General features: G+C 38.7%; 1 long non-coding RNA gene across 1 annotated transcript; it reads left to right on the forward strand.

The window, feature by feature from the left end:
- The first annotated feature begins 2,844 nt into the window (after positions 1 to 2,844).
- Positions 2,845 to 21,760, forward strand: LOC141730057 (uncharacterized). Its single transcript, XR_012581514.1, has 4 exons — positions 2,845 to 2,949; positions 6,938 to 7,072; positions 7,851 to 7,929; positions 19,569 to 21,760. It is a non-coding gene; the product is annotated as an uncharacterized LOC141730057 (long non-coding RNA).
- Positions 21,761 to 25,282: the final 3,522 nt, after the last annotated feature.

The following is a 25,282-nucleotide window of genomic DNA, read 5'->3' on the forward strand; positions in this document are numbered from 1 at the left end:
CAGATATTCAATCTCTAGAGCATTCACCCAGTGTGACACAGCTAGCTTAAAGAAATATAGGTCTTTGTTTTCTGTGCTGAAATGGCCCCCAAGGTGTCAGAAAATCTCTTTTTCCCAGCCCCAAGACTGAAGAAGAAACTGAGATTCATCAGTTCTGCTTTTCAAGGTTGTTTATTTTCTCTTTCCATTACATTCTTTCTCTGACCTGCTGAGATCTGTCCAGCAGGTCAAGTTGTGGCACACTGACCACCCTTGGGGTGGTGTTGGTTTGTTATACTAAAACCTAAGTGTACTTTATTGACCATAATTTTCCAATACCTATCACCTATGTTAGACAGTTAGAGTGTGAGGGAGGGGATGGGGGGAGATAGGGCTAGAGAGGAGCCCCCAGAGTCAGAGTGTCACAGAGACCTTTTATGAAAAATCCTTTCCTTGGGATTTTTCCTCCTGAGAAGCTAGGAGGCTTCAGGAACAAAATGCAAACAATGGTTATCTGCTGCTGTGGAATGCAACAGGTGCATCTGTGATTGGTCTCATGTGGTTGTTTCTAATTAATGGCCAATCACAGTCCAGCTGGCTCAGATTCTCTGTCACAAGATTTTATTATCATTCCATTCTTTTTCCTTTCCTTTCAAGACTTCTGATGAAATCCTTTCTTCTATTCTTTTAGTACAGTTTTGGTATAAATATATCATAAAATAATAAATCAAACCTTCTGAAACATGGAGTCAGATTCTTGTCTCCTCTCTTGTCCTGGGACCCCTGCAAACAGCACCACATCAGAGAACAATCCTCAGGAGGTAATGATCATTGCTCATGTATTGCAAATCTGAGGGTACATTTTATATCCTAATGCAGGGTTCAGCCACCTGAGAACACATATGGTTGGTTACAAAGTACTATGTAGAAGACAAAGAGCTAAGGTATCTTTGGGCACGTAGCATAGTTTGTCACACCTTGCCCCATATCTTCTCTTCACATCCTCAGAACATCCTGCTTCACATCCCTTTTCCTTGGCAAACCTCTTTACATTGTTTGCCCAAGGGCAGCATGTCTCTGCTGTGAGGCTCATATGCAGGGTTGTGCAGCTTGCTTCTATCCTGTCTGCTCAAAATGCTCTCTACAGACAGTCTGTCTCTAAACCAATCCAGAAGTGCCACCATCCCAGCAGAAGATGGAGGACAAGTAGAAGAAGAAGAAGAAGGAGGAGGACAGGACATGCCCAGATTCCTCCATCTTGCCTCTTGAACCCACATTCTAAATCCCCAAAATTCCACTTTTCCACCTGTGACAAATTAACTATCATTCTACTCAAACTCTTGTGGCTTGTAAATCCTCACACAAAGTTGGTAATTGTTTCCATGGGCTAAAATCAAAGGCACAGGTGTTTTTGACTCCGTGCCAACGTCTCTGAGCCTCCTGCCAGGGTCTGGAGTCATCCAGGGCAGCCAGAGGAATGGCCTGGGTTCTGATATATAAGTGGCCTACACAAAACATTTTCCTGTGTTTCTACAGCTAAAATTCACTCTAGACCAGCCTGGTTCCCCCTGCCTGTGCATGCAGTGGGCATGAAGCTCTTGCCCAACCTGATCCAAGCATTTCTTTGCCTCCTGCTTTAGTGTATTCACCCCAAAAGCAGCAGCAGCCTGCAGCTCAAGCATTAATTAAGTAACTGCAATTAGAGTACTGACAGATTTAGAGCACAGCTGTGAAGCAGAGAAGATACAAACCACAGTACCTTCAATTTCCAGGTGGAAAAAGTTTTTTAAGTTAAGGGATTTTAAGTTTCCAGCAGGGAAACTTGTGTTATGTAAAAGACACAAAAAATGATTTTGTTCCAATGTTTTCACTGATGAGCTATCACCTTCCTTAACAAATTTAACTGGACTTCAAACAGCACAAAGGAAGTTTTCTTGCTATTTTCCCCCTAGTCCTCTCAATTATTATTACTGAATTATTTAAAAAATGGGGTTGTGCTGTTTTCTAGACCAAGCTGGTACTTGAAATCTAGGATTAAATACCAGTATTTAAGGTTATTTAGTATTATATTTAATAACAATATTTATCTAGTTTTAAATACTTTACTGTCCTTGCCCAAGAAGGCAATAGAGCTTTCTCCTATGGCAGGGCCTCTGAACCAAAGGGATCTTCCTCCCCTTTTTTTCCCAGACTCTTTTTCCCCAGACCCTGCAGTCTGAAGGGCCTCCTTTATGGCCCTGAGACTGCCAGACTCTTATCCAGGGGTCAGTCAAAGCAGGTATGAAATGTCAGAAATCTGAAAATTTCACACATTTCCCTCTTTTAAGGTCAGCAGTGGAAATGGGGGTAAAAGCAGGACCACTACTATTGTAACTTTTCTACTTTCCGACTTTGCAGCTGCAGCTGACTCTAATTCCTCTGCTCTTTCTGTTCCTAATCCTGCTCTCCCAGCTTTCTCAAAGTCTCCTTACCTTTACTATTTCCTGTTGGTCAGGGTGAGGGCACAGAGGGGTTAAAGCTCAGCCACAGCAGCACAGAACCAACACGGTGTTCTCTACATTCTGGGAACCTACTGGGAGTAGGAGAGATGATTCCATTCTGTAAATCAGCTGAAAAACCAGGCTGAGCTGCAGCTGCTCTGCAGCAGTTTTTGGTGTGGCTGGCCTCCACCATGACTGCAAAAAGGGTGGGAGGGAGAAATGGCAGAGAAGTTGGATCCAAATAATGAAAGTTTGGCAAAGGACATGGAAATAAGAGGTACAAAGATCACAAGAGCTTTCTCAGGCTTAGAGCTAGAGGTCCCACAATGCATTCCTGTCTTGCAGAAAGTTTTTATTCAGAGTAAAAGAATATCACTGTGCTCACAGAAATAGCTCAAAAGCCAGGAGTTTCAGTTCTCCACTCTTCACAGTTTGGCATTGTGCTGACATTTCAGGGCCAGCTTCACTTGCAGGAATCCAGACTGACACGGTGAGTAGCCCTCTCATGCAGTTACTGAGAGAATTACTATTTTAAGTTGAAATACTTAATCAAGCTGAAAATATGCATGTGGGACATATATTTTAAATTCCAATTTAATTGTCATTAGTTTGCAACCTGTGGAGCTGCACACTTCACAATCAAATAGTGGGAAGATTCACAGTTCCCCATCAAAAGAGTTGCCAAAAAGGCCACTTAACCTACAAAGAATGAGAAACTGAGCTTTTAAAAAGTAATCCAAAATAGTTAGAATAGTTACCCTCACAAGGGCAAATGCAATCCTTAATACTTCTAATCCTTATGTTAATATAACTTTTCTTCCTGTAAGCCCAGGACAGATGGAAGTACATGTTCATTTTGTGTGATCTCAGACCATCCTGATGAAAAAGGGTAAATTGCACCATCTCAGGCTCCAACCTACATCAGCTGTAGCATTACAAACACAGAGACAGAAATGAGCTAATGAAGTGCTCTAAAATGTCTGTAAACCTATTTCATGTGGGGAACCTAACAAAACTTTAATTCAGAATGTTTTTCAGCTTGTTCTCAAGTCCTCTAACTTATCTCAAATTATTAGCAAAGTCCTTACACTGAACACAAACACTGGAAGCTACATAAAGGTGTTGCTTTTAAAGTAAGGGGCCTTGAAGTATTAAATTTTCTTTGTGGGGTTACATCCTTTAAATGTAATAGGGTGGTTAAAACATTCTCAGCAAAGAGCAGCTGTAACTTCCATAAAATGCTCCCCAGACAGACTTGGCTCAGTGCCTCACCCTTTGAAATGACATTGGGTTCTACTGGCTGGGGCAGGGACTGAGAGAAAGAATAGAACCTTAATTTCAGCACAGACCAGGCCTTCTGGATGATGTGATCCCTAATAGGCAGGGAATGTACTAAATCAGCTGCTGCCCACCTAGGATTGAGCTGGGGATTTACAGTTGTGATTAAAAGCAGTAAATACCTTTTCTTAGCACTTTTCTTAAATTGTAATTCAGCTGGAAGGTATTTTGGAGAAAAGGAGAGGCTGGGAAGCTCATGTGTAGCACAACAGTACACTGAAATAGGAAACAAATGTTCACCTTTTCTCAAGTATAGGCAGGAGGTAAATGTAGTTACGTGGGACAGTTCTCTATGAAAGATTCTCTGCTTGATAGAATAAAACCATCTTTTTTCACAGTTAGTTGCCCAGGAGAGACAGATGCAAACATTTGTTTATTGCATTGGAATCTTTACATAATGCATAATTTTCAATACCTCCGGGCTAACAGAATGCTGTTTTAAGAAATGAGTATTCATGGGCTGTGTTTTCTCAATAACATCACCTCCTTTTTTCCTGCTTGGTAACTCATTTCTCTGCAACTCGATGAGCTTGGGTAATCTTTCAGTCTTTTGGGGATTGTGCTATGCAGTGGAAGTGGCAACCAGCCATTCCATATGGTTTTCATCCCCTTCAGTCTAAAGGACCTTCTCTCTCCTATATGTGACCATCTAAAGGAGCAGAAATAAAACTTTTTATAGCACAGATATGAAACTACAACATGACTAATATGTGTAAGGGAGGGAGAAGAATTTAAGAGCCATACAGAAAATTTGTTTTTATTTTAAGAGTCCTTATTTTTTCTTTTAGATCTATATAAAGCAGTTATGATTATCCAGTGTCTTGGTTTTTGTCTGCTCAGATCAGCCTGCCTGGTTCTCATTCTTCTGGGTGGTCTCCCCACCCAAGTTCCCCAAAACTACAATAAATATTTAGGCAAGCATTTCCTAGATGCTTTACAAACAACTTCTTCAGTTAATATAATCCTATAATAATTCCTTACAGGCTGCCCAGGGAGCTCATGGAGTCTCCTCTTTGGAGGCATTCAACAGCACCTGGCACTTCCTGGGCTCCAGGTGACCCTGCCTTGGGAGGTTGTTGGACCAGGAGATGTGCAGAGATCCCTTCAAATATCCCTAAATATCCTGTGGTTCTCTGAAAAAGCATTTAAGGGTAGCATTTAGCACATGGTACACTGCTTTTCCAAAGTTTCCTGATTATTCGCGGGTGTGTCCTGTGTGTAACAGTTACGGAGACACCTTTCCCATCAGGAATATCCCAGTTTTTCAGGCTGCCAGAAGTCGTCATATCTGCCACCCAGCAGCTGTACTGCTGATATGCTGTCAGCAAGAGGAGCTGCATTTTTTAAAATCAACTTCTGAAAACTCATAGTCCCTCTTTTTTTCCAAAGTACATTAGGAAAAGTCAATTAAGAGCTGACTTAATAACAGAAGCCTTAAGACACTCTTACATACCCTTCATTGCCATTAAGGTAATCCAGGGTTGAAGGTTTTCAACTGCAGTCTTTCAATTCCAGTCTAGTCACTGGAAAATAGAAGTCCACCTCAACAAATTGGTTGAGTCAATATATAGTCAATCCAATATATTTTCCTGTTAATATTTTGCTTTGAAAGTATAAGGTGAGTGTTAGGCAAGCTTTTATTCACCAGTTCATTAACTAAATAAAGCTTTTTCCCAGCTATATTTTGGAGATCCTGTAGCTGGGTGTATTTAAGTGAAGGTTAAAGCAGTACAAAACCCCAGAGTCTTTTGTGAGAAATTAGGAATCATAATTTCTAAGCTCTTAAGGTAACATTCTAAAAATATATATTTATTTCTGAATGCTAATAGGAATATTTCCATGACCTTGTTCTTGCCAGCATGCTATTTAGAAATAAAATCCTGATTTGCAAAGTGTCAGATAAACACAGCTGTGCACATGTGCTCACTTGATTGCAGAGTGCATGCACAACTTTGTTTGCATGGGCCAAATCAGCCCACAGCTGCACTTTCAGTTGAGGTCTCCAATCAGCAGAAACTTTACAAGGTTTACAACTGCCCCCATGCACAAATTCAGCATTTTTGAGATGACCCTACCCAAAGCTGTCTGTTGCATCACTATTTGATCCCAGTGGTGGTGGGAATCTGGGTGTATCACTGGGTTTCTGCTCCAGGACCCCTGGAGGGCACAACACCAGGTTTTTCTTCCCCTCTTTTTAGGGTATTTATCTCAGTAGGGAAAAAAGCTCAGCAATTAGGTATCTTACTGCATTTACATACAGCTTTGTGGCCTCATTTCTTTCGACAGAGAAAAGCAAGGCACAGCTTCCCAAGGATTTTCTGGGAATCACTGTGAGGAACCTCAGAGAAAGAAAAAACAATTCTTATCTCATTTACTGCTCCTGTGTGGTTCACAAGTGGAATGCATTGAGGAAGATTGTTTACCTGAAGGGAATTGGTGATTGGATTCTGGTGTGAGTGTTGTGATTCACTGACCAATTGAATCCAGGTGTGTGTGGGGACTGTGGGCTGACAGCCACGAGATCCTGGGCAGTTGAGTTGGGTGCTTGGCAGATTCCGTTTAGATGTAATATAGTATAATAAAGTAATTAATTACCCTTCTGATATCAATGGAGTCAGATGCATCACTCCTCCCTTTGTCAGGGGTGGCCTTGCTTTTACTGTACAGCTTCACATCCCACCTGGACACCAGTCTATTTTAGCAGGTTAATATCTGTGTGCTTGATGTGGAGAAAAAACCGATGCAACTGTCTTTAGAGAAATGTGCCATATGTTTTTGAGCCAAACAGGAGTCACATAGCACAGAAATGTTCATTCTCTCTGCCTCATATAGCCTACTTTTTTAATTTTTAAAAACATAACTAGCATCTTTATGACAGCTCAGTGTTTTTGTACAGAGGGAGGTTTTCCTGCACAGCTGAATACCATGGAAGAAAACATTAAGATAGTTGTGTATTGTAGTTTCAGGGATGCCCTGACAAAGGCAGCAATGATGAATCTAACTCCATGTTCTCAGAAAGCTAATTTATTATTTTATAACACTATATTATATTAAAGAATACTACACAAAACTATATAATACAGAAAGGATATTTACTGAATGCTAAAAAGATAATAATGAAAACTCCTGACTCTCTCCAGAGCCCTGACACAGCTTGGCCCTGATTGGCCAAAGAGTGAAAACAACTCCCAGCAGAATCCAATGGAACAATCACCTGTGGGTAAACAATCTCCAAACACATTCCACATGAGCACAACACAGGAGAAGCAAATGAGGTAAGAATTGTTTTCCTTTTTCTCTGAGGCTTGTCAGCTTCCCAGGAGAGGAATCCTGGGTGAAGGGATTTTATTAGAGAATGAGAATGCCACAGTTCTGGGGCCTGATGCTGCTTCACCAGGTTGTTTGCTAGACTACCCCTCTCTCTGTGAAACCCTCACTGGTGGCACTCACAGGGCACTAACAAAGAGCAGCTTCTTGCTTTGCTTGTGGAGAAGTGGTGCCAGGACCAAAGGAGACTCACTCCAACAGCTGGTTAGCTTCCAGCTGTTCTGATACATTGATTTCCAAATACTTCTTCTCCATGCATGTGACTAAAAGGCCTTTAAAGGTCTCAGGAGCAGCCACTTGAACCAACAGGTCTCAGAGCTGGGGTGTGAGTGCTCTGGGGCAGCAGATTTGGTTAGCACAGCCCAGAGGGAAGGAGGGCTTGCTGCTGTCCCTGCCACAGCTGCACCACCCCTGCTGCCCAGCCCTGCACCTCAGAGCCTGGGAATGGAGAGCAATTCCATATCTGAGCCCAGCACAATGAGAAAATTGTTACAGCTCCCATGGGGCAGCAGCAGTTCAGAATGTGCTATATGCACAGCTTGAGAGCACACTACTGCTGGCCAGGCAATTTGGTGGGGTGCATTTTCTCTGTCAGAGATTTTAGGCTGAGAATTAGAAAAACCACAGATTCTGGAGTTATATGGCAGATCTCTGTCAATTCCAAACAGTAATTACTCAATGGGAGTTCAAATGAAGAATATTTATTTCTATTATTCTCCATTATAGTGCAGAAGCAAATGAAAACTGAAGTTATTAATAAAATAGCAAGTTCCAGATATGTGTATTCAGCAGAATGAATAAAAAGGTAAGCATTTTAGGTTTTAATTATTACTTAAGTAATTCTAAGACTATCAATAAAATGCCAAACAGGTTCACAATTCAGCCTTGGTTTGCAGTACATGGAGGAAGCTCTGTTGGGGGGCAGCTTTATAAGTGAATATTTTTAAAGGACTTAGAGCTACAGAAGAAACTGGTCAAGGGATTTCTGGTACATTCTCTGATGGCATATACACAGTTGAATAACTTCCAGGTGACTCAGTTTATAGACCCAACTAATTCAGAAAATATTTTCATTTTACAGCAGGAATATTTGTAATACGCTAGTACATTTGTTTTCCAAACAGGGTTTCAAATAAACTAGGCAGCTCTGTTGTCTTCCTTCCAAGTTCTTGGTAAAAACATTTCAATCCTCCTCAGTCTTCTTCAGGTTTTACTCTAGATTTAGAGGAAAGAGGACATAAGTGTTGCACAGTATGTTCTGGAACAGCATAGCAGAACAAAGTCATTCATAAGATAAAATAATCAGTTCTATAGTCTTGTAAACTGAGACACGCAGTAAAAAGATCCCCAAAACCACACACACACACACACACACAAATCTACAAAACCAGAAAACCCCAAACTATCAAACCCTAAGAATGACAAGAATTAATTTGCTTTTGCACTAAGGGCAAAACTGGCTCCTGGACAAGAATTGGACCAAATGTACTCAAAAAGTTCTGTTTTTACAAGAAAATACCACTTTTAATCACTCTTACCGAGTTACTGTAAATACTGACAGCTGGATTTAGAAATCTGAATGAACATGAACTTTGAAGTTCGTTCACTGGATGAGGATTCACAAAAATATTTCAAAATGAGAGCCCCACTGCCAAATCTGTGGCTTTTGTACCATACAGTTGGTGATTGAGAAATTCCCCATGTCCACTTACAGTGGAAATGTATCCTATTTAGTGTGGTAGCCAGATTTTTAACAAGGTTTAAGCATTTTCAGGTAGGAATCCTCCCAGGATGCTCAAGACTCTATAGAAGTTATAATAAGGAATATATGGGGAGAAAGTCTGTGTCCATTTGATTGATCTATGACAATAACCAGACACTTTAAACAAAACAAAAATACATCAGTTCCTGGCATGCCTTTAATTATACACTCTGGGAAAGTCCTAGGTCTAAACTCATGCTCTGAGGAGAATATCCTCCCTCAGTAGAAAACTAAGTTGCCATTTAATGCTGCCTGGTCTGAATGAGCAAACTCATATTGGAAACAAGATATGTGAAGTCTGACAGTCAATTTTACCTGCTGCTTTATGAGATAAGGCAACTCTCTGCATAGTAATAGTGATTTCAGTTTTCTTATTACCTCCTGGGCAAGCTTTGCACAGTGTCAGGTTTTTGTGACCATTTTCATTCCAGCTCTGCTGTGTTATTCTGTGCTTTACCACTGTATTGATCCTTGCTTTTTTATAACACTCACTGTAATTTTCATACTTAATTCAACTTTGTGTTAACATTATAAACATAAATGCAACCAAATACTGCAGGATTCAAGGGTTTATTAAACATTTTAACACTACTTATCAGCCTCTTTTTGTTATTGCCCTTTGCTCTTCAGGAAATCCTGTGTTCCTAGAAACCACAGTACCCAGAATTAACCTTAAAAAGCATTATACTTCTTATCTTTCCTAACATTCAATACCAAATATGTAGCATTGCCTGTGGTTCAGCCTTAAAGGAGCTCCCCTGCAGAAAAACCTGCTTTTCTAATTCAAGCTTCAGGCACAAGATAATTTTTTTTGGCTCATCATTATTGACTGTAGGTTCAATCTGCTCAAGGGAATAATTTATCACCACACTCTGATTTCCAGGTGCATAAGACAGATGAGCTAATTATGCTGATAACTTACAACAGGCTTGGCTACTTGCACTGGAGCTACACCAAAATGTGGTGGACCACAGTGTGCAAAAGCTGGCTTTGTGCAGAAATGCTCAATATGCTCTCTGCATCCTGCTATCCTTCACTTGGGATAATTCATCTGACTCCTGCAGTTATGTGCCTGTGCTGATGCAGCCTGGCTCACTGGTGCCACAGAAATTTATCCCTGCTAATGCTCTGACACAGTCACTTCTGTACCAGGAACCAACAATGTGTGTTCTCTTGCTCTGTAATAAATGTAATGTCTTGTGATTCACATTCACAGAAAAATGCTGAGAGAGGTGTTCAGCCTGATTCTTGCATCCAAGCTATATTCAGGGCAAAACTAAAAATGTGCATTGAAAAAACACTTTGTCAGCTGCTCCCAGTAACAACAGCTGGTTACAACCCTTTAGCTCTTTTCCTCTCAGGAAAGGAAGTGAAACCTGGGGCATCATCACAGCCAGCTGTTCACCATCTGGGACTCCCCTGTCGTTGGCAGGAGCTCTTAGCTCTGTGTTTCAGGTGCTTTGTAACTCTCTGAACACACTCACACAAGCTGAGACAGGACTGAGTGGCAGAAGTCAGGACAGACCTGTCACATTTTGGATCAACAGCTTGCTCCTCCAAGTCTGAATGAGGAGATCTGTTATTGTATTTGTGGGTGCCCCATGGCAGGAAGGAATGATGAATCTGACTCCATGTTCTCAGAAGGCTAATTTATTATACTAACTTTATGATACTATATTAAAGAATACTATACTATACTGAAGAATACAGAAAGGATACTTACTCAGAGCTAGAAAGATAATAATGAAAACTCCTGACTCTCTCCAGAGCCCTGACACAGCTTGGCCCTGATTGGCCAAAGAGTGAAAACAACTCCCAGCAGAATCCAATGGAACAATCACCTGTGGGTGAACAATCTCCAAACACATTCCACATGAGCACAACACAGGAGAAGCAAATGAGATCAGAATTGTTTTCCTTTTCTCTGAGGCTTGTCAGCTTCCCAGGAGAGAAATCCTGAGTGAAGGGATTTTTCAGAAAATATGAATGTGACAATCATTGACTTCATCTAGACACTGCTCAATTAACTCTCCCTTCCTCTTCTGTACCTTTTTCACCTGCATCTCCCCTCCCTCCTCAATGCCACAAGAACTGTAAGGTTACCAAGTTCAGCCTCAGAAACAACAACAAAAAAAAACCCCAAACAAACCAAACCCACAGACTCCAGCAGATTCTCAGGTGTGGAAAACCCAGTTCAGTTACATTTGCAAAGACCTTCTCTTTAATTGTTCACAATAGGAGGTTTCAGCAGTAATAAGCAATTCTGTCAAGCTCAGTAACAGTAAGGGCAACATTAGTGCTGTGCATATGCACACATTCTCATCTGTTTTCATACTGTGCACGGATTTCCTGCACAATAGACTAATATCAATTTTCCCATGCTTCACAGCTTGGTTTTGATAAGTTAAGGAAAAGTGGATAAAATACCAGTGTTGAATATTTATTTGCTGGCTTATTTCATTTCAGTGTTTAAGGGGAATAGCATACACTTTCCTAGAAAATATTTTCTTCAAATTGCTTCTCAATTGGTCTGATGTCATCCAGAGTATTTGTGTCCACAATGAATAATGCATTAAAAAAGAGTATTTTTCACAGATAAAAGAAGGAAGTAATTTTAGCTCCATATCAGCACTATTTCAGAATTTTCAGTATAATTTCAGAGTAAAGTTTTTATATTGTTGGTTGTCTGGGATTTTTTTTCTTTTGTGCTATTACAGCATGAACAAGCCAAAAGAAACAAATCTGTGTTGTGAGATGACAATACACTGAGCTCAATTTAATCAGTCTAAAAGTTTGTGAATTGAAAGCTGTACACTCCTGGTATGCTCCTAAGAATTGAGGGTGGAAGGTTCAAGTCAGGGACTCTGTGCATGAAATCCTGTAACTCATGAAATCACTGTACTCATGCAAGGCACGGCTGTGCCTTGTTACTGCTGCAAACCCAGGGCACGTATTTGGCCTTCCTGGTTCTGAAACATGCTCTGAAAAGAGCTATTTTCCCTAAGAAATAATTAATAAGCTGTTTTAAGGAGCCTTTCTGATAAGGGTTTTTCCTTTACAGGCAAACTGTTCATCACTTTTAGGTTTGACCTGAAAGCGATGCATTGTTCAGAATGAAAAAACATTAAACCCCACATTTCTCAGCTTATGCTTAATATTTTAATATTAAAAATATATTTTAATTCCTACTCATTTTTGTATCTACTTATGGAGAGCTAGAGATTGCAAGGTATGCGGGCTAGCCATTTTTAAAGGCACTCCTTGGAGTCATAATGAGCATTTGATTTGCATGTTCTTTGAATAAAGTAGTTTATCCAGACTGGCTCTGGACTAGCCAGAGACTTTCTGTGTTTCTATGAACAACTGAATTCTTTGCAGCCATCCCACAAGCAACAGTCTGAGGTGCTTGGGCCCCACATTCACAAGGCAGAGCCTTGCAAAGAGTTGTTTTCCTTCAGTGCAAAATTCCTTCACAGAAATTCAAACCACAGAATACAATAATGTTCTATAGCTCACTCTGGTTTATGTTTAACCATTTTAGCTCAGACTTACCCAGACTGTCCCTCAGAGGGGAGATAGGAACTCAGACTAAATGAATGAAGGAGAACAGAGGCTACACCTCTTTATGATGGTCTCAGAGTAAGAAACTGCAATCTGTAGTTTTCCTACTGTATTGTGATGGGAAAGCCACAACTTTATTTTTTGATTGTCTTCATTTCTTGTCATCTCTGTTATGAATACAGATGTCATGAATAACTCAGCCATTTTCCATTCGGCAAATCCTAAATAAACTGATACTTCATGAGTAAGTAGAGATAGCAGGTTTGAACAGCTGAATGTATTTAGCAAAGGCATTCAAATTATTACAACATTTGAACACATATAATCCTACCAACTGCACCCGAATATGGTCACATTCACCCAAATGTAGGTGGTAACCATGTCAGGATTCCAAAATCTTTCACAGCCAGGATCTTGTCCATTCTTTGAACAGTGAGTTATTTTAGTTATCAGGTGATGTGTTTTGTAATTAGTATCCCAGGAGGTGCACATAAGAAAAATGCAAAACTTTCATATGAAAGCAATCAAACCATGTAAGCAAGCAGAAATATCTTAGCTGCAGAGGAATAAATTGTGCAGAATAGACTACAGCACCAAGCATATGATACACAAGAAACCTTAATTTAGATGCTAATTAACCCAAATGTAAGAATTACAGGGTTAATTAAGCAACATATCCCTCTCACAATTTTATCTGCTGCAGACACAGGTGAGAGGAGAAGGATCTTACCATTTGAATAAATTAGCCACAAGCCACACTGGGAAGTTATGATAAACATTTTTGGAAAGCATTTAATTATGAGCCCTAAATAGGATGGATTCTGCATTTAGATTACATCCATTTTTATTATTGGACATGAAATATCAAATGATCAAGAAAACAGGCACTTCAACAGCTATGTAATAAATGCTTCTCCTGCAGCACAGTTGTAAAACCAAAACACATATTTCTAATCAGTTTAGTTGTAACCAGTATGCAGAAAACTCATTTAGTTTAAATTAAATCCTTATTTCAAGCACAGTGTGACCACTCCTGGTACAGTGGCTTGTTGCATGGCAATTTTCTTTTCCTTGTCTGTGACACCACCCCAGCTCCCTGTAAATCAGCATTCTCTGCTCAGACTCAGGCAGCTGCTTTGTTGGGTAATGGAACAGAAGTTAGGGAATGGAAGAGAAGCCTTCATGCAGATAAGATTTTTTAGGTTTATCCTTTGGGAATTGAGAGAATTCCATGATGTTTATAAACAATTGTCCTTATTTGAGTATTGATTCTGCAAGAACCATCAACAGCTTCTTTAACTTACAGCATCTAAAGACATTCCTTCCCTAACAAGCCAGCTTGCAGGAGGAAGACTTGTTCCTCACCAACCTCAAGAGTGAGAGATCCTTGGCTCTATGTACATGACCTATTGTGTCAAATTTAATTATAGCAGGAAAAATCCATCTTTAGTTAAGGATGTTGCTCACTTTTACAGTATATTTAAAAATCAGACATCACAGGAGGACCATGAATCATGGGAAAACTTACTCTGCTAATACCCAGTGCAAGAATGCTTGCTTTTACAAAACACAGAAGTGAAAGGTATGTTCATCAGTATCAACCAGACTGTAATGATAATTTTATACCTTTGGGGCCTGAGTTAAAAAAAAAAAAAATCAACATCAACAAGAAAGAACCATCAACAACTGCTTTAACCTACAACATCCAAAGACATTCCTTCCCTAACAAGCCAGATTGCAGCAAGATTTGTGAGCAAACCTCAGGTGTGTCCTTCCAGCTGGCAAATCCCCATTTTTATCAGCTGAGGAGTGCAAATGTAAAGCAGCCAGGTAAGAAACCTTCCACTCCACTTTAAAAAAACCTTCCAAACAACCCCTAAAGCAGCCAGGTAGGAAACCTTCCACTCTACATGGTACACTCCATTGAAACTCCCCCCATGAAACAACTAATTAGAATAATGGCTAGAAAATATTGTAATTGAAGGCCTTTAGCCCTGTTGTGTTTACAGAGGCTTAGCACAATGTGACATGTTCTCTGAAATTATTTGTGTGGGGTTCATTTCTCCTGCTGGTTTACTTCCAACATTTTTTAAAAATGAGGTCTAGAAATGAAGTAATTTTCTTCAGCTATTTCGTTCTGAAGATTCAGCAAAAAAGCACCCTGGCAGAGAATTCCAAACAACAACTCATGACTCACAAATAAAACTATTCTATAAGCACTGCAAATCCCATGAGGAAAAATATCCTATTAAGAACATTCAGAATGATGCACAGGGTTTTCAGATTAGTTGTACTTTAATAAAATGGTAAATGCTGAATTTGGCCTATTAATACTTCACCAAATGGCAGAGGCCTAGGCCCAGGGTGCACTGGGGATTTTACAGAAAGTCAAAGAATGTACCTGACCTATTAGGTTCAAGGAAAATTTGTAAATTGAAAGCCAACTCAAGCATTCCAGGGCATGAATTCCATGAAGTAGCATTTTTTTCTTCGTGGGTTCCAAATGCAAATATTTAACAGGATATTTTTGACCATGCCACCATACTGAACAAAAGCAAGATGGGGAAAAAAAAATGAAAAATTTGTTTTCCAAATCTGCTCTACATTTTCCTAAACTGTTTTTTAACCAGACTGTTATCTTCAGAAATTTAAGCTGGAAAATGTACTGAATGACACTAGAAATTCTAGTTTAGTTTCTTGTGCTTTCTGAAAATACCATACAGGAAGAAATTAATGATGTTTTCACTGCTGTCTCAGCTGCTTCAGTAGTTGGCCCTGAGCTTAATTCCCAGATCATTGCTGTTCCTAGAAAAGTCTCATTTGAGAGAGCTCATAGTGCAGGTTCCCAAAGTAACCCAGATGAGCACCTTTACAGCTTAATGCCTAAACTACACAAACTGTCACACCTAAAGTCACTGCAGAAGAGTAAATGACAGGAAAATACTGAATTGGAAATTCTCCATTTGATAAAAGAGCAGGGTAGGGAGATGTCTTACACCAGGAGAGTCAGGACATAGCAGACTAAATTTTTACTGTGTTGTTCTCTCAACATTTCTGGCTCTGTAAACATTTATCTGCCCATTTTATAGGGTTCAGTCACTTCTCAGAGCTCTCCCACAAGCCAGTCATTTTAATGTTAACCAAATATTGAACTCCCTGCAAGTCAATAAAAACATTTATTGACTAAAATATGCAGTCTACAAACATGCACAGTTAGAGGGCTTCTGTTATGAAAGAGTGACAAAGTAGAAAGAGGAAATCAGCAAATTTGAAAAAATGAGCAATTCTCTGACATTATAGTTAGAAAAATGCACAGTATTAAGAATAGTATTTATATTTACTGGAATAAATCTTATTTAGTACCAAAATAAGATACAGAAAAATGTATATTTACAAATGCACAGAAGACTCTACTCTGCTACCCTTAGAAAGAAATGGTTTTTTGGGTGTTATTGGCATCTTCAAGCTGGTTCACCTAAACCTTTAATATCATTCATATTACATAACAAAGATGACTCAGGTTCAAACCCCATGACCCTGTCAGCAAAAAAAAAAATTCTGCATCTCTTGATATTTCACCTCTAAAGATGAAATGCAAGAAACCAATGAATATTCCTACCTCTGTTTAATCTGCAAGAAAGAATAGTGTAGAAAATCCCATTGTCTCTAAGGTCATACAAGGAATGGCTTCCAATATCTATTTATGCTCCATCAACCACTTCCATATTTTTTGAGTATACTTTATCCATTTCTGTTTTAAGATTTTATCTGATTGTTTCAAGAAGCCACAGTGTGAAGAAGAAATGTAGAGAAGCACTGACTGTTCAAGTTTTGTGGTCATTTCAAAACATCATTTTACAGTGGGTATTTAACTATTTGCCTTTGTTTTATCAAGTAATTTCAAATTTCTTTCCTTCCCAAAGCCACAGGAATTCATGAAAACAATTTAAAGAAATATTTGGCAAATTTCTAATGGATATGAACCATCTGTAATAAGGGGGGGACATAAATTGGTATTTGGAGTACTACAGAGCATGAACCCTGCTATGGAGAAAGCAGAAATCAATTAAGAATGAAAAGCTTTTTAGGAGCAGCCTAATTCACTTGGATAGCTCCATAACAATTATTAAATCTTCATTTGCAATGTGGATTTCCCTACCTCCTGAGAAGTTGTATAGATTCTATGTGCCAGGACTGGAATCAATAGAACATTCTCAGTGAATTTCATTCACTTCCTCTCCTTGCAAACATAATTCATCGGGGTTCTGGCAGCTTCCAGACACACAATGGATTCCATGAAAACGGGGATTCATGTTTTTCTTCATCAGGGTGCTCCAGACCTATTCAGATGTGGCAAAACCCCAATAATTACTCTTGCAGCCCAAGAGTGGCTTGGTCTAACCTATGGAACTGGCTGCTCTTCATGGAAGTGTTGTTAATCATGATGAATCCTTTAATTATGCACATAAATCGTCTGTGTTCTCCTAGAGAACATCCAGTATGACTGGAATATTCTCAGTTACATAAAGGCTCGATCCTGGCTGTAGCTTTTTAAAATAATTAACCCAAATTGCTGCAAAGCCCAAGATCAGATAGTGCTTGTTTGAGTCAGGAGGCACTGGGGGAATGGCAGCATTGTGACAGCGAAATGAGAATGGGTTATTGTGGCATTAAACGACCATAAATCACACACATAAAGTAAAAAAAAGAAAAACCCAAAAGACTTCTTCACCTGATGAGCTTGTGTTTTCAGTGTTCCTTACAGAGTCAATGAGATTTAACGTCAAAAAGATCACTAAATACATAGTTCTAAAGAAGAACTATAGGTTTATGCTTCTGGATATAAGCTTAATAATAAATCTTAAAAATAATTTTAACAGTTATACACATAATTAAAATACCTCCAGCTTTATAACACTGATGAGATAATTAATTAGAAATTACACCTACTTGAACAGACAGTCAGTAAAAGCACCTTTAACCACAATCAAAACCTTTTCTTCCCTGAAGGAAGATTTTTTTTCCATATTACAGATTTTTGGTAGCCTCACACTCATTTTCTTCAGACAATGATTAGAATAAGCCCTGAGAGTTGTTGGAAGGAACACATTAGGACTGATTTTACACAGGAAAAAAACAACCCAATATCCCATTCCTGGCATTCTGAAGTCTTTTTAGCTGACCTTTTTTCCCCCCCAAAAATGCTATCCCTTGTTTCTCAAAAAAGCTCACTTTACAGAAACACCTGTCTTAAATAAAACATTTGCTTGTACACTTAGAATAAAGCTATGACTTTTATAATCCAGAACACTACAAGGCAGTTTAACAGAATTTGTTTTTAATTTGTGCTCTGGTGCTGGCAAAGGCTCAGTTAATACTGTTGCAATTGAACCTCCTGAACACTTCTTTCTCCAGAATCATCTTCTTTTCTCACCAATATAACAAAGGTATGCAAGGAGCATAAGACAACTTGGAAATTCTGATCTCTGAAAAATTCCAGGAGTGCAGGAGCTGAGGGGGATTGGATACAAAGGCAGACCAGGTTTTAATGCAGTTCTCAGATTAAAGGCAGCTCATATTTCATGTTCTACTCCTCAGCTCAAAATAATCCCATTCCCCTATTTTTCTATTGTATCATTCTTTAAGATGTCTGCTTCTTGCATTTTTTTTTTTATAATTTATTTTTAATTTTTACTTTTGGACCAGAAAAATAGGTTTAGTAATACTTACATGATACTTGCAAATAAAGGTGCCAGTCAAGTTACTTCTTATTTATACTGAGTACAAACACCCTTGCCCAATATTTAATGAACAGTTAAGAAATATGTTTAAAAGGGGTTTTATTGTATTCAGTTTGGGACCACTGAACCTAGCTCTGCCACACCCCAGCCTCCACACAATCTCTATTATAAGGCTTAAAATTTGGCCAAGGTTTCTGTAAGCCAAAGCCCAGAGAAGGCAGCATCCGTCCACAAAGCTGCTTCAGCATCTGTTTGACTTTTCTAGCCACAGATAACCATTTGACTGTGAAGCTGATTGGATTTGGACAAGAGTTCAAGTAAAAATTTGCCTTGGTTATTGATAACTGTCAACTACCAATGATTTTATTTGTCCTTAATACAAGTTTTCCATATTAGAATGTTGTACTAAAACCTCCTCCCATTAATCTATTATGGAAAAATCACTATTAAGACCATGCTACTTCTAAAATATGGGATATTTTTCCTTGAACTTTCCCATGTAAATGGTTAAAAACAAGGCCTTACACATGTCTTTTCAAGCATGAAATGACCTTAGTAAGAAAAGTTAAACAAGAGGTGTGTTTTAGTATCTAGAGGTTTTACAAGGAAGATGAAATGCTCACTGGGTTATACACCAGGGGAAGTGCAGTCTGAAGACAAATGATTCAGAAATTCAGATCCCATTAGGGATAAGAAATCAGGCTCCTATTCCTAATACTTTTTGTCTGAGTTTAAAATAATCATACCACATGTTAGCACAGTAAAAGACATGTTCTTTAACTGAGACAACTGTTTTAAAAAAGATGAAGTGCAGCTAAGTATGGATTCACCAAACCCATTTTTAGCCTTTTTAAAAAGTCCTAGAGAATTCCTTTTAAAAAATACCTTAACAAAGCAAAGCATTTACTTAAGACAAGCTCATTCTAAAATGCTGTAGTTTCAGCTGAATTAATGTTTCAATAGTAATGAATTTTCAAGCTAGATCTACCTATCAAAAGATGAAATCAGGGGTTTTTTTGCTGTTATTTCCTGTTCTATTTTTTTTTCTACAGACCTATGAATCACTTAATTGATCAGCGCAACAGGTGGAAATTTAAGCTTTAGAAAAAGTAGCATTGGGGTAGAGTACATCAAACTTCTGTCTTTTAGTGGGACCACTCCATACCGCCTTCTACTCTGAATTCCAAAGCTTTGGGGAAACATTCTGGGTGAGGCATAAACCTCTAGCTCTCCTTGCTATGGCCCCACCATGCTGGCTTTCTGAAACCCAAAATAAATCCAAAATAAAGTATATTTACTGTTTTTTTACAGAACTATTTACTTCTTGAAGTCTTTGACTTCTGTCCTCACTGATGGGTTTTTCATTTTCCCTTCTTTTAGGGGCACCTGAGGCATGATAATACAAGAGATAGAAAAAATACCATCGGATTATGAAATTCTCTATCAAGACAACCAGAAGAAACACTGCAAAAGTTCTTGTTGCAGATTTTAGTAGCAGGGGCCCAACTCTTCCTGACTTACAGAAGCTTTTGATTATTTCCTCAGCTGTGTTGTAACTGGATGCTGACTTTGATTTGGAGGGAGTGAGAAGGAAACGAACAATTTACCACAAATATATAACAAGTATACCAAATACAAGCCTGTATTGAAGAAGGGATTATGAAAGAGTGATCTTAAACTCTTGGTGCTAAATTAGAGTTCAGGCTTAAGAAGACAAGATAATCTTCCTCTGTTTCCTTTTTAATGAATGGAAAGCCAAAAAGTTTTCCTTAGAGTAGCTTTGAGCCCTTCTTTGCCCCACAACATCTTCTTCCCAGAAGACACTTAATGTCAAAGTGAGTGTAACTTCTTCCCAGGTGGAAAAAGGGGGTTACAATGATGAAAAGCTGCCATTGTTCTGATTGGTTTGCCGGTTTGAGCATTCAAGTTGTGTTTGGACCAAAGTTCCTAACTTTGTTTTGCTCAGATAATGAAGAAGAGCAGAAGACACTGTTGCAGCTGTGTGATTAAAAGGGTGTGGTACTTGCAGTGTATTTCAGGCAATACCCTCTGGAAAGGGAAGAAATATAAGCTTAGATGAGCAATTACACGTAAACCAGACAACAAGGAGGTTTTTATTGGGCACCACTCTAAACCTCTTGGGGGCTAAAGGTAAGCTGGACAGTCTTCTGAAGTGCCTTTATTAAACATGGAATAAATGGACTAAACCACAGTTGCAACTGTATGGTTTGAAAGTGTTCCAGTCTGTCACACAAATAAGACATTTATAATGTTGTGGGGGTAGTTTTCATGCTATTTTTTGTACCCAGATGGAGAGCATGTCTATTAATCTGCTAGTGTGGTGACTAGTTAGGAAGCTGGTGTTCATGTTTTATTCCTGCTCTTGCAAACTGCTGAGAATGCTAAATCGAATAAAGTATGAGCAGAGTTAACTGATTTACCCATCTGGCCACAGTTCTGTGTGCATTTGTAGAGTGCTGAACTGAAATTGCAGAACTGGGTATTCCACACAGAAAGACAGCTCTTAGCAAATCTGTGGCAAATGTTGACCACTCATCATTCCTGAGGGAGGTCCTGAACATTTCCAGTTACATCAGTTGGGTGATTTTAATATCAGCATCAAGGGTATTAATATCAAATGATGCAGTTTTGCTACTGTGAGCAATATGATCATTTAAGTTAGTCAGGGAGCTCTTTGATTCCTTCTGCACCAAAGAGCATCATAATCATATCCAGAGCTATGCATCTTTTATATGTCCTTGTTCATGGGTATTCGGCCTGGGAAACTAATGGATATTGGTTTCTGCAGTGCCACTTGCATTTTCCAGCAAATTCCAATTTTCATAATGTAGAAATATACAGATAATATTGTGTGTTCTGTAATGAAAGCAACTATATTCAGAATACAAAAATTATGGCCTAAACCTGAGATTAGAAAAAAATGGGTTGAAGGTGAGGGTGGAGGGAAAGGTCTCCCTTATCTAAGAGTGCATTAGATTTTTGAATGACTGTGATTTTGAAGGTAGGAAAGCTCAGCCCAAAGCAAGTTTGAGAAGCTCAAAGGTTTATAAGATGGCTATGAGCTATACTTTAGTTTTATTGAATTAGTGAATGACTACAGAATGGGTAAAAAATTGGTAAATGTGTCAGAAAGGTCGGGGGGGCCTAGCTAGGAAGAAGTTCTCTACTTTTATTATAATGTATTCATACAATTTTAGAAACTCAGTTCCTCTGCTCGTAAATGTGCAGTAGTATAGTCTCAATTTTCATAAAGAGTAATTAGCTTACACCCCTTTGAAAAGCATAGTTTGTCCTACACATGTAAAAAGTCCTGCAGTGGTTAACAGGAGACAGCTATTATTTGGTGCTGTTGCTTGTAGACCAACTATTTCTAAAATGTTGAGTTATTCTGATTATGTTATGTCTGGGACTGCCTGTGTTAATTACACTGTACCCTATGAGCAGTTGTTAAAAGATTTCACTTTAGCACTACCTATAAACATATAAGACTTACAAATGCAGCTTTTTGTAGTAATTTTTTACTACAAAAAAAAAAGATAATGATGAATAAATTCAGTTTAACATTTCATAAAAGGAAAAAGTGCTTAAGAGTCCTTTGTTGTATGCCTTTGGTTTGAATGAAGGAATTCAGTAATGCATAAAGGAATTCCCCCTTTTTTATTGTCACTTTATTAGCTGATTTGCACAAATGTGAGAATTAATGGCAATTCATCTGCATGGTGTTAATGGCCTAATCATTAATTTGCATGTGAGTTATTCTAATAATAATTAGAGGGAGCTCATTTGTTATTAATCTGGGGAAGGGGAGCATGACTTTAAAATAATAATCCAATTAACATACATTGAGTGGAAATTTTATAGTTTCCATAGCATGAGTGGCTGCTGCTGTAATTTGAAAATATGATTTCATGTCTTCAACCTGAAACTGTGGTGTTTTAAAGAACAAGGCAATGAATCATATCAGCTGTGCTGAGCTGGTGGCAGGAATTAGGAGCCAGCACTTTGTGACATGTTTCTGCAGGGCGCCTTTTGTCCCTTTAGAGGCCACAGGAAGGTATTTACAGAGGGAAGAATCGTCTTCCCAAGCGTCAGGCACATGAAACACTGATAAGGGCAGGAAAGAGAGTAACTGGTGAGTTAGAAACTTTGTTTTGATTATTCTGTAAAAGAGCTTGTGCTCCCCTCTTGATTAAAGGGGAGCTGTGAGGGGGCTCTGTCCAGCCTGGAGCAGGCTGGAGGGGCAAATTCAGGCAAGGAAAAGATGCATTTCCTAAGGTTATGTTTATAGCTTGAGGAGCTACTCAAGGCAATTAGAAAGATTCTGCTGCTTTGCTGGGATTAGAGGCTTTTCTGATACAGTATTAGATGTAAGAAGCAAAAATTAAGAATTTTTTCTTTTTTCTTAGGTGGCTGATCACAGGTAAATCCTATAGAAGTTCCTGGGTTAGTCATTCAATGAAATAATGATATGAAGGCAGGCTTACAGCTAGATTTGCTGGCAGCACAGCTCTAAGCTCCAGAGGTGACCGTGCTGTTCAATTTCTTGTTGGTACAACACTGTTAACTAGATGGGTAAGTTGCTGTTATACTACAGAATGTAGTATAACATTTCTCTTGCATAATTCCTGATTTTCTTTATCTATTTAAAGGGAAAACACCTTTATTCAGTTGAAAAAAAAGGCTTTAAAATTAATGGTCTTTTCCTGAAGTTATATTTTGTGGTATTTACAATTGTGAGAGTGCTGTAGAGAATACCAACACTGCCTTAGGTGTAGATATTGATGCTTTCAGCTCAAGAAGGGAAGGTGTGATGTACCTTTTGCATCACAGTAGATAAAAGACTGTTCAGAGTGGTCATGTAGCCCATAACTCAACAGGAGACAGTCTTTGTGGGAATTGGAAAAACAGAAACTTCCACAACACTGAAGAGTTTGATTTACAGTCTTAGAAGAAGCTTTGATTGATTTAAAAATAAAATACACAGGCATTAGGCAGAAAATCATAAACTTATGTTTCCATAGTTGCAAGAAAAATATGCCTTAAGTGAGAAACTGTATTGATAAGATGGTGAAGGGTTTATAGTGTGGTAATGTAATAGTATGGAGGAAGCTGATTTAAGAAGTTATAATAAAAGCAAATGTGTGTATGTGAGTTAGAAGCCCATTGAATAAAAGTATCCACAGTGCAGCAAAATTAAGTAAAAGTAATAGGTCAGAAAAGAAAAATAAACCTTGTAACAACTGTCTATTGGATTAGAAAGTTCTATATTGTCTTGTAAGGAAGAACTTGTGGCCACTTTAAGCTGTGGCTGAGTGCTTGCTCTCTTAAACCTCACAGCCTCTGAGACTGATGTTTATCTGAGCAATAAATAATTTTTAGCCTGACAGTGGTCCCATCCCTTCATTAAAAGTGGTGACAATGGTAAAGTCTTGTCTAAATCTAGCCAAACCTGGAAGATCATTGTTTCCAGCAGTCCCTGTGCCAATGCGAGCTGAGCTCCTTTGGTCAGGACACCTTTGGGTAAAAGAGGGCACAGCTGCAGTTGCTTTGTGCCAGCTGGGAGGAGAAACGTTCCTCTGTCAGTGTGGTTGGATGTGCCTTGTGTCATGTTTGGTGTGGCCATACCAAGCCATGACCAGGCCAACCAGCTTGCAACTTATATCTTCTGCATTGTGCTGCTTTAGATTTCATGGGAGGGGTTTTGTGTGAGGGAGGGTTATATGTACGTGTGTCCGTAAGTTAATTTGTGTGGGAAGTGAACTTGTAGAAAGCTCTCAGAACTTGACAGAAGATTCAAATATTTTGCATCTGTATTCAAACCTTGAGCTAAGAAATGCTAATTTAGAAAATGCCATGGAATAGGACAGACATTGCTGAGAGAGAAATGGAACAGGAACAAGTTTCGAAGGATGGCCTTGCAAATAAGACTGGATAATTTGGAGAAATAGAACTGTGAAAGATGCATTGTAGTGGGACCCAACAGGGGTAATTTTAGATGATTGGCTTTAAGGCATTTACAGCATTGTGTGACAAAAAACTGATAGGCTAAAAAACATTTATAATGTATTGTAATTAGGAAATAGTTGACTTCTGATTGTGATAGCATGAATTATATCATCTGTATTGTCTCACCCTTCACATAAAGCTAAGAATAAAATAAAAGTTTTTTAAACTCTTCTCAGTTACCTCATCTCTAAGTCTAAAAAGAACTTAATCCAACAAATTAATCCTACTATAATTTAGTAACAAATCTGTGAACATGTTTTCTCTGACTGTACAGGACTAGTAACAGGAAGGACTCTGGAAATGAGGCAAAATATACCTCTTGGAATTCTGCACAAATAACCCATGGAGCTTGTTTGAAATTGGGTGAAAGACTGAGTGGGTGTACATATAAAAAAAAAATAAAACTTGGAGAAAAGCAGCTTGAAAAATGGCAGTGAGAAGAATGACAAATTCTAGACAAGTGACTTCTTACCCACTATAGAAATTACATTTGCTAACAGAATTTAGTTGTGTTAGTGGCTGGCTCTTAGGGAAGAATGATCAGACTCAGGATCTGAAGGTGGTGTGGAAATTAGGATAAACATCAGTAAGAATCTGAAAACAAGACTTATCCAACTCAAAGCAGACAAAGACAGAGTAAACTTTTGGAATCTCCAGGGAAGTGGTGTGTTATGCCAAAAATGTAAAGATATGATCTGTGTGGCAAGTCTGATAAGGAACTAGATATACTAACCCTCAAAGTCTGGCTGGCGGTGTTCTGGAGGTAGCAGGTCAAATTTGTAAAGCTTTCTCAACACACTTTCTGCTGAAAAGGATATGGGGCTATGCAATGTTTTACCAAGCTCTACATTGCACCAAGGCCAGTGGATTTATTGCTGAAGAAAGAGGAAATATTCACATAAACTGAACAATAAGGAGTCAAGGGCAGAGGTGGTCCCCAGGTGGACTGAAATATTTCTAGATATTTGTGTCAAACCACTTGGGCAGTGAAAGAAGTTAAAAAATCATAATGTTTAATGTTTGTCATTTGAGAGGTAAGTGGTGATATTCAAGTATCTTGTTGTTGA

This window comes from Zonotrichia albicollis, chromosome 9 (assembly GCF_047830755.1).
Source record: "Zonotrichia albicollis isolate bZonAlb1 chromosome 9, bZonAlb1.hap1, whole genome shotgun sequence".
NCBI lineage: Eukaryota > Metazoa > Chordata > Aves > Passeriformes > Passerellidae > Zonotrichia > Zonotrichia albicollis.